The sequence below is a fragment of the Thalia democratica genome, chromosome 2, assembly GCF_965202585.1.
Source record: "Thalia democratica chromosome 2, ktThaDemo2.hap1.1, whole genome shotgun sequence".
In the NCBI taxonomy this organism is placed as follows: domain Eukaryota; kingdom Metazoa; phylum Chordata; class Thaliacea; order Salpida; family Salpidae; genus Thalia; species Thalia democratica.
Window position 1 is genome coordinate 79991974 of NC_139166.1, and position 10618 is coordinate 80002591.

The window sequence follows — 10618 nt, forward strand, 5'->3', positions numbered from 1 at the left end:
GTCTTCGTGGCGCAATCGGTTAGCGCGTTCGACTGTTAATCGAAAGGTTGGTGGTTCGAATCCACCCGAGGACGGATTTTTTATTCTAAAAAGGTTATTAAAACTAGTGATGTACCGGACTCACTATCCGGGTCCGGGTCCGGCCGGATATTGCCATTTTTGTCTGATATCCGGATCCGGCCGGAATTAATTTGAAAAAAAAGTCCGGGTCCGGTTCCGGCCGGATTCTAATTTGAAAAAAAAGTCCGGATCCGGGTCCGGCCGGACCCTAATAGAGATCCGGCCGGACCCGGATCTAGTTAGTAAAAAAGAGCATACTGAAAAGTATTTTTTTATAAACATACCCTGTGTAAATTAATAAGAGTCATTTTCGTCAGTTAAAATTAACCACCTACCGTGATTGGCTTATTTTGTACACATGACTAATTTACATTTGTTTACATGGAAACTATGAAATAAACATTTCATGAAATGCAACTCTTTACATATGTTGTAAAATTGAAAACTTTGGAATGAATACTTGCATTATTTATTGTTTAAAGTTGAGCTCAGAGAATATTTAGAGTTAATACGGTTGAATGTACGAGCCAATGAGAATAATATGACGAAATTTTTCAAACTAAATACTGATGTAACAAAACATCAGAACATGACAGGCAGTTTATATGTAAGCAGTTAGTAAGTTTGGTGCGTAGCTTGAAGCAACAAAATATCTTAAAAGTTTTTGTGAATGCTTATTGTATGTAGTATTTTGTTTTAAAAGTGAATATTTCAACAGGTGTTAAATTGTTTAAATATTTAAGCCAGGTTTATAGTTTAATAGTTTATCAAAAGTTTTACAGTTTCTTGTTTACTAAAAGTTTTATTTAATTTTAAGTTTTTTGTTTTAAGTCTTTTGATATAGATTTAATTAGCTTCCAGTTTTTAAAGTGTTACCAAAGTTATTAATAATTTTGTATATGCTAGTATTTCTTGTTGTGTTTTATATAAAAGATTCATCACTCAAAACTGTCGTGTCTGATTACAGAAAGTAGTTTCAGTTAGAATTTAGTATTTGTTAGATATTAATTAAATAAGGTAGGATTTAATTATGATGGGTAGTACTAATAAGTTAAGTGTACCACAATCAGTCCACAACTTTACTACCAAATTGTCAACCTTTGCTAGCTGTTCTACTGATTATTAGATTAAAGTAATTTTTTCAGTTTTTTAAAATCTCATTCTGACTCAGGCTTGTTTATACTCATTCTAGCTAGTTTTATTGACTTAAACAGTGGCAACCCTGCTAGTTTGAATTTTTTTGGGAATTTAAGAAAATCTTGGACTGCCTCAGGCTAGTTTAGTTTTTTATAAAAACTCAGGCTAGTTTTCTTTTAGATTTTGAATGAGTTTGAGCTGATCCAGTTTTCAATATTTTGTAATTTTCTAGTGTATTTTGTTCAAGAACTTGATTTTAGATTTTTAATTGTAAATAACATCTAAATTTGTAAACTTTGTGGCTAGCTGTTCTACTTATTATTAGATTAAAAAAATTATTTCTTTCAGTTTTTAAAAACCTCATTCTGACTCAGGCTAGTTTATTCTAGTGATGTACTGGACTCACTATCCGGGTCCGGGTCCGGCCGGATATTGCCATTTTTGTCTGATATCCGGATCCGGCCGGATTCTAATTTGAAAAAAAAGTCCGGATCCGGTTCCGGCCGGACTCTAATTTGAAAAAAAAGTCCGGGTCCGGTTCCGGCCGGATTCTAATTTGAAAAAAAAGTCTGAATCCGGTTCCGGCCGGATTCTAATTTGAAAAAAAAGTCCGGATCCGGGTCCGGCCGGACCCGAAATTGTGGGTCCGGTACATCACTAATTAAAACTTAAGGAGTTAAATTTAATTTAAAAGGTAATCGCAAATTAATTGAAATTTATTTTACTACTTATATTATTTTCTATAGATTTTTTTGAAAAGTAATATTGAATTAACAACTAATATTTCTAAACTGTTTAGTGTGGCTTTGCTGTTTGCATTGTAAAATATAGTACTACTATAACCGAAAAATGTAGGGTAGCTGTCTAATATAGAGCGAGGGTTAATTTTTTTCTTTTATTTGTGAATTAATTTTTTTTTTGTTATTTTTTTTTTTTTTTTTACTATGACTGTTTCTCCTAACCCTTAACTTCGGTCAGTAAGTAATTTTGTTTTAAATTAATACAAATTTTTATTTTTATTTGTTTTTTGCTTAATATTTTTATTTTTTATCATTTTACTATCACTATTTCCCCTAATAATCACCCTTGGTCGGTAGTTTTTTTTTCTAATTGGTAATAATTTTTATTAGTTAATTTTTTTTTATCTATCACTGTTACCTCTAACCCTTACCCTCGCTCAGTAACTTTTTTTTTAGTTTCAGTTTTGTGTTTTTCTTTATTGATTTTTATCTGTATTTTTACTCTCATGCAAAAATGTAATTCGTGTACAATTGACCCTCGGTGCAAAATCGTTTTCGTGCAATTTTGTTCCCTCGTGAATTTTATTCTCGTGCAATTTTGTCTTCATGCAATTAAGACTCGTTCCCAACAATATATTAAGCACAATACAGAAACCTACGCTTTAAAAAAAACAATTTAAAAATCGGATGTATTTAAAGACCTTTCAGTCAATAAAGTTCTATTGAAAACCAGATATTTAAGAATTATGATACCTATTTTTAGTTACTTAATAATATTATTATATTTTAGAACGTAATTCTTTTAACTTAAACCTTAATCTTGTTTACGAGCAACATATTTAACAAAAAAAATTATTACTATAGACAAAAGATCACCTAAAATATTATATTAACTGAAACTAGTTATTAAAAGTAATTAAAAGATTATCATTGTTGCGAATCAATTAACATTGAAATCTTAAATAAAACTTAAGCAATAACTGATATATTAGTATTTTACTTTTGAAAAGACTTCTTTTCTTCCAAACGATTATAAATTTAAAAAAAATTATATAGATAATTTAATCAATTCATATTTAAGTAAGTTTGCTATATAAAACTAAATGATGTAATTTTTTGAATAATATTATTAGTTTTTCCATTAAAAAAAAAACTTTATTCTTACAAAAATAGCACAAACTAAAACTCAAACACTATATTTTATAACTTTTTGTTTTGATTTTAGATGTACAACTTTTATAACTTTTAAAGTTCTTTTCTTAACCTTGAGTTTAAATGAAACTTTTATATCAAAAATATTTAAACTGACCATAATAAAACATTAAGTTTGATTAGATTTAACAAAACTAGACAATTTAAGGTTTAGTATCAAATAAAAATATTTTAAAAAGTTTACCTATTTCTAAGAACTATATTTTAAGTTGACTTCAAGTCAGTCAAGGTTACTTTTTAAACATTATATTTAGTGATAGATGATTATAATATACTTATTTTACAAAATATTTTTTTTTACAGTGGTTTCATTGCTTTAAGGTTATTTTCAAATAAAAAAATGTTGAGATAGAGTAGAGACCTTTGACTATTTTTAAACAAAATAACAATTTCAAATATTTTTTATGAAGTATATGTGTAATAAATGTTAAAATAAAATATATATGTTTTATCATTTTTATATAATGGCTTTTAATGAGCACTATGTTAGTTATAGTTTAGAAAAGTTCACAAATACATAAAAATTATTTGCTACACAATTAACATTAATATTCTACTATAAAAATTTTAACATTTATTTAAGTTTCTACCTTATATTTTTTCGGTAAAATATATAAACTAGTAATATTGTTTAAACCAGGGGTGTGTTTTGACTGGTTTCCTGTTTTCTGTGAACTTCCTGAAAAATAAAAAAGAAGGAAAAAAGAAAAAACAGATTCTCAAGTATTACTAAAAATGTTGTTTATTTACTTTGTTTTAATTTATTGATAAACTTTGAATAATGAATATTGAATTTATAACACTGAAAGATTATAAGTTTCCGTAACAAAAAATGCTCGTTTTTGCCCAGCTGAAATAAATTTCAAATAAAGTTTTAATTGTGACGTGATAATAGGTAAAAGTTCTAAATAAGAATTTTTTTTCTGGGAAACTTTTTATTAAGAAGCTTTTAGTTCCCATTATAAATTGACACTTAGTGTTAATAACTTTTGATTAAGTATTGTTTTTCAAGTTTTAAGTACAAGTTTACTTAAAAAATGTCCAATATTATCATAATAGTTTTTTTTTTACTTAGTTGGTTGTATATAATAATGTTGTGTGAAACTTTTAAACCGTGAAAAGTTCAATTCAGAGAGTTTTCCAAATGATTATTAGACCACTACACGACCGAGCAATTTATTTTTTTATTATTTAATGGTATTTTAATAATTCTATTATATTTATTTTATTTTTGTATATCTGTTGGCCACAAAGTTGATTCTTGATTTTTTTAACTTTTCAACTCAAAGATATTTTAAAACCATCATTAGAATTCCTGCATCATCAGGCAAACATATAATTATAATTTAAAGATATATTAGTTTATAGATTAAATTAAATAACAAAAAATTTAATTTTATTTTAATTGTCTAAACATTTTTGTTTTGTTAAATTTAAATTTTTTTTAAGTTGTTTTATTTTTGTTTACCTGTTGGTTACAAAGTTGTATAAGACTTTTTAATTGTGTAAGTCTAAACCTTTTTTTAAAGTGAAATTTCAATTTTTATTTAAGTTGCTTTACTTTTGTTTGTGTGTTGGCCACAAAGTTGATTCTTGATTTTTTGGAATTTTCAACTCAAAGAGAATTTATAACTATCAGTAAAATTCCTACACCATCAGGCAACCATTTAATTATAGCTTTAAGATTTTTAAAATTAATTGTATAAGTCTAAACTTTTTTTTATTGTGAAATTTAGTTTTTATAGATTAAATTACTTAAAAACATTAATTATATTATACATAAATAAATAAATGTAAACAATTTAAAATTAAAAAGAAGAATTTGTGAGAACTCCATCTATACTAGCTGTTAAATCAAAGTTTGTAAGTTCATAATTTTTTTCTGGTTTTTTTTGTTTTAATTTATCTAAATTTAATACAGTTTAGTAATTTAAAAAAAATTATTTTTTTCTTTTTCTTTTTAATGTTTTATTTTAATTTCTAAGCAGAAAAAACCATTTTAAACACGGAGTTTCTCGGCTAAATATTGCGTACTTAACTGGAAGTGCATACCTAAGAAATGCGTACTTAAGCGGCAAATTAAGAACAAAAAAAGTGTAAAACCCCTTTGAAAACAGTCTAGACACGCCTCTGGTATAAACAATAGAAAATATTAAAATAACTCAAACATTATGCCTAAAACATTATCAAAGAAACTTTATAAATTTGAAACAATACTAACTATAATATATAAATATCAAAAAGTATTTTAGATTTTTATTTTGTATTAATAGCTCGGTTCGCATATTGAAACAAAGACCTCCCCGTCGGGGAATCGAGCCCCGGTCGCCCGCGTGACAGGCGGGAACACTCACCACTATACTAACGAGGATAAAAATGTGGCCAGTACGGGGATCGAACCCGCGACATTCGCGTTATTAGCACGACGCTCTAACCAACTGAGCTAACCGGCCACACGAAGAAATTGAATACAAACTGTTTATAAATTAATTGGTTTGAAGTCAGTAATGTGACAAAGGTTACAAGTGGTTATCAAAACAATAAAGTTCGCAGTACACTACTACAAACATGCTATGACTAGCATAATAATTTTTTAATTGTATAATTTTTTTTTTTTGCAAATAAACTTGCACACACTTAGTGCTTCTGATCAAAAAGAATATTTTAATAAAATTAATTAGTTTTCGTGCAATTTGTTTACTACTTTAATCTTTCATTGAGGATTTTCAAACTTTAACAGCTAAAGATTATAGCAATTAGCTATATGAAAATGAATTTACTTTTTATTTTTATTTCAAACTTTAAAATACATAGTTTTAAGTTGTTTTTTAGGTGAATACAGTGAATATTAATTTAGTTAATTAATCTAATACATACAAACATATATACATATATTGATAATTAAAAAAAGCTAAATAAGCTTTTGCTTGAAACAGCTGTTTCTGCGTTCAATACATAATATAGTATATATATACATTAAATATATATATATACAATTTCTTTATATATATATACACACATATATATATATATATATATATACATTAAATAAGTATTTAGCTTGTAATACTTTATATATCTGAGTAAATCTTGTTGAAACAACTTAAAAAAGTAAATAAAGAAAAAGTATTTATTTATAAATTTATTTAGGTAATGACTTACTTTTTATGATTTAATATGTTATACTACTATTGGAATTGTTTTTTTTAAGAATTTTTGTTTTAGAGCTATATAACTTTATTTAATTTAAAATAAATTTGTGCTTACTTTAGACATAAAATTATAAAAAAACGCTTTTTTATAAGTAGAATAAAAATAGCCTACTAATTCTTAATAATGAGTTTAATAGCATCATAAATATCTCTACAACTAATTTTGAAATTGACATTTTTCTGAACTACAAGCTTTAGTAGTGTACATTACTAATTTAGAGATAATATGTACTTCTACAATAGACACAAATTTGTATAATAATTTTTTAACAATAGTATTTTCTAACAAGACTTATTACTAACGCTTAAAAGTTTATTTTTGATTATCGTTTAACTAAAAAATTAAAAACTTTAGCTATATTTAGCACTAGCTTAGTGAACAATTGTATATATTTTTAAAAAAGTTATCACAGTTAAACAGTTAATTTTTATTTATTATGATCTTATATATTACTTTGTGTATACTTATTTTACATTAAAAGTTTAAATAAAATTGTCTAAATTATCTTACACAAAAGCAAAATTACGCAGTCAAACATTGAAAGTGAGATGAAAACGACCTATGTAAACAATTAACTTCTATCTTTAAATGTATGTAATAAAGTAGTTTACTGGAGAAAATTAGTTCTCTAAAATAACTTTAATTTTGTTAGTTGTTGCAATAAGCTAGGTCTTTCTACAAAAAACAATATATAACTTTAACAAGATACTATAGAAAATGTAAATAATTCACTATAGTTGTTTTTTATTTCAAACTCTCTATTTTTTAAAACAGGATGTTTGTTATTAAGCAAAACTTATCATTAGTATTCAAGTGCTAGATATATATATTTTAGTTTATATTAAACATGCATTATTTTATTTCTTTTTATTCAAAGAACTTTTTTTAAATTTATACACTGTTGTTAAAACATCTTAAAAGTTTAGAGTTAAAAAACTTGAATGAGCGAAAAAAAAATAAACCGATAAATAAATAGTTTATCTTTTATATAAAATTTTTAAGTTATTACTAAAACTTGAAAAACTATATTAAGCTAGAATCTAAATTCTTAAACAATCTACTTAAAATTAGACCACGTACAGTTTACTTCTAAACACTCTGGTAAAGAAAAAAAAATAATTTTGAAAGTTTGATATATATAAACTATACTGAGGAAGTTTGCAAAAATTATAGTTTATAACTTTCAGAGGATTAACGTTTTAATACATTTAGCATTATTAATGTAAAGTTATACTTAGTTTATTTATCAGTAAATATTTATAATCATTAAATAATTTTTTAAGTTTATAAATTTGATAAGTTTTAGATTTTTTAATGTAAAATAATAATATATATATACCTAAGTGATCAATTAAATGATATTTATTTTTACTTTGAAAAACATAAAACTCTTGTTTACAAAGTAAAGTTATATACCTTTTTTGCAAAATGGTTAGTTAGAAAAAAAAAATAATGACCGAAAATAAAGTATGGTAGTAGATTACTAGTAAAGCTTAACGATCAATTTTGTTGTTTGTTTAGATATATAACTTTTTGATTTAGATTTACATAATGTTAAACTTTATTTTGTAATATGTTTACTACTAAAATGACGGTCTGGGAACATTTTTTACAAATTAGTTCTTTTAAGAAGTTCAAAAACCAGTATTTTTATTTAGAAACTTAAAACTTTTCTAATCTCAATTTAAAACTCTTTAATATAAAAAGTAAAAACTTAATACTTATAAGCAATTAAACGATTAATTCAATAGATACTTGTTTTTATTTTAAATTAAATAAATAAATATATATATTTAATTTATTTTCATTAAAGTATGAAAATTTAAAAACTATTTAAATTTTAGCATTAATAAAACAACTAATTAACAGTAACCACAATGTACTTGTTATAACTAACTAAAAAATTTAGGTTAACCAAAAAAATTCAGTGTGTAAGATAAAAACAGAATAATAATGATGGCCATTTATTTTAATAAATCTGTTTTTGTTTTCGTTTTTGACTTATTATTGTAATAAATTTTAAAACATACCATTTGTAGTTGATATAAAGCTCACTATAAAGATGTAGCACATCTGAGTTTTTTGTTAAAAATTTGTCTTATTATATTTTTCTTCTTTCAAAACGACCCTGTTGAGTCTACGTATGTCAACTTTTAATTAATTTTATAATTATTGCTTATGTTTTTTTTATTAAAAAAAAAACTGTTGAAGTATACATGTGTTATAACTATTTTTACTGAAACTATAACTTGAATGGAATAAAATACTTAAGACCTTATAACTATATTTCTAACACCAATAAGTTGGATGATAAAACTCAAATGTTATTTTTTTTACAAAAACTTTTTAGCTTTACACTTACCGTTTAGTAGTAGCTTATCAAGCATAATTTGATTTACTACAAATAACACAAAACATCAATTTATATAAGTTTATTTATTTTATCTTTATGATTAAGTGAAACCATTTACTTCTTTTTTTTAAAAAAACTTGGTATGTTTTAAAAATAATTTGTGTTTTTGAAAGAAGCATTCCTAACTCTGAATTAAGAATACTATAAAATAATTTGTTAAATATTAACTACGACTTGGTTACATGTTAACCACACTGATCAAAAGTTGTGTTAATATGTTAACAAAAACTTAATACATACAAGTTAAAAGTTTTTTAATTGGTTTAAAGCAAACTTTTATTACATTATATTGTAATGAAATTTAAAAAACAGTACATCAAAATTCGGCGAAAATGCAAAGACCGGGAGTCGAACCCGGAACTAATGCTTGAAGGCACCAATGCTAAGCGTTACACCATCAACGCTTGTGAACGACAAATGCTTTCTGCATATTTATATTTATGCGTAGCTGTATAGGCTTTTTCAAAAGCAAATATTTCATTGCTTATGTTTCCAAAAACTTGTTTGAAATTCTTAACAGTCTACTTATAATTTGTCAACTGTTACTTATCTGAAAAATATATATCATAAATGACAAAAAGTATTTTTACATTTAATCGTAATATAAGTAAATGAAATTTAGTGAGCTAATTTTAAATATGAAAACATAAAACCTTTAAAAAATATAATTTATATATTATAGGTAATAAAACGTGTATGATACGATTATACTTACAACTGTTATTTTTAAACTGTTTGTTTTAATTATTGTTTAAAACTATATTGTTTGAAAGATTTAAACTACTTAAAACGTTTTAATATAGATTTAAAATAATCAATTGTTGAATTGATAGGTACATTAAATATTACAAAGTTTTTTTAAATTTGATAATAAATTTTTCTACAAAAAGGTACACAAGACACACAAATTCAACAAAACTAAATATCATACGAGCAGTTCTCATCAGTAGAGTAAAACTAATTGAAGTATATTGAGTTTTATAGAATTTGTGTGTCTTGTTTATCTTATTGTATTATTACTTGTCAATTACGTTCCAACAACAATTTTTGAAACTTTTTTGCACAAACTTTCAAATTTTATAAAAAAAGTTTGATGCCCATATGACAATATCTTTTTTTTTCTTAGATAACTACAGTCAGTTTTTCTACACATAGTGACTTTTTTTTAATACTGAAAAATATTTACTACTTACCTATAAATTGCTAAAAATCAAATATTACTTAATGGTCTATTATAAAAATTTATTTATATTTTTTGGTAGTTTTAGGTTATGAGTGTTAATTTTTAATTTAGAACTATATCAGATTAATAGGTGTATTAGAATAAAAAGAATGTGGGTAACTCATACTGTACTACTCAGTAGCATTACAAACTAAAACGCTTTCATAATGACTGCTGTTTTAATTAAATATTTTGAAAATATATTTTAAAAATCATACAAACGCTGATTCACTTGAAAAACAAATTTATAAATTATTTAAAGCAGAAATTGCAAGAGAAATAAAAAAAACATTTTTGTTACAACAAAAAATTGACATACCAATTAAAACTTTGTTGAAAGTTAATTTTTGAGACAATTCGTTTATTTACCTAGCCTTTTTTATAATAAATATTGCATTACTAATATAATAAACAAAAAGTATAAAATAGCACTATAATTTATAAATTTTTAAAACTACTTTTAATTTGTTTATCACGTGTATTTTGTATATGTAGAAAAATACCTTTAACATTTTCAATAGAATTAGAAGTAAAGAAATTATTTTTAATTAATTTCTTGAATGTAAAAAACTCAAAAAAGAAATCAAGAATAAGATTAAATTTTTTTTTTAATATAAGTTT

At 24.2% G+C, this 10618-nt stretch overlaps 2 non-coding genes across 2 annotated transcripts; one reads left to right on the forward strand and one right to left on the reverse strand.

Annotated features, from left to right (window-relative positions):
* Positions 1-74, forward strand: Trnan-guu (transfer RNA asparagine (anticodon GUU)). The gene has a single exon. It is a non-coding gene; the product is annotated as a tRNA-Asn (tRNA).
* A 5454-nt stretch (positions 75-5528) lies between these two features.
* Trnai-aau (transfer RNA isoleucine (anticodon AAU)) lies at positions 5529-5602 on the reverse strand. The gene has a single exon. It is a non-coding gene; the product is annotated as a tRNA-Ile (tRNA).
* Between the last annotated feature and the right edge of the window lie 5016 nt (positions 5603-10618).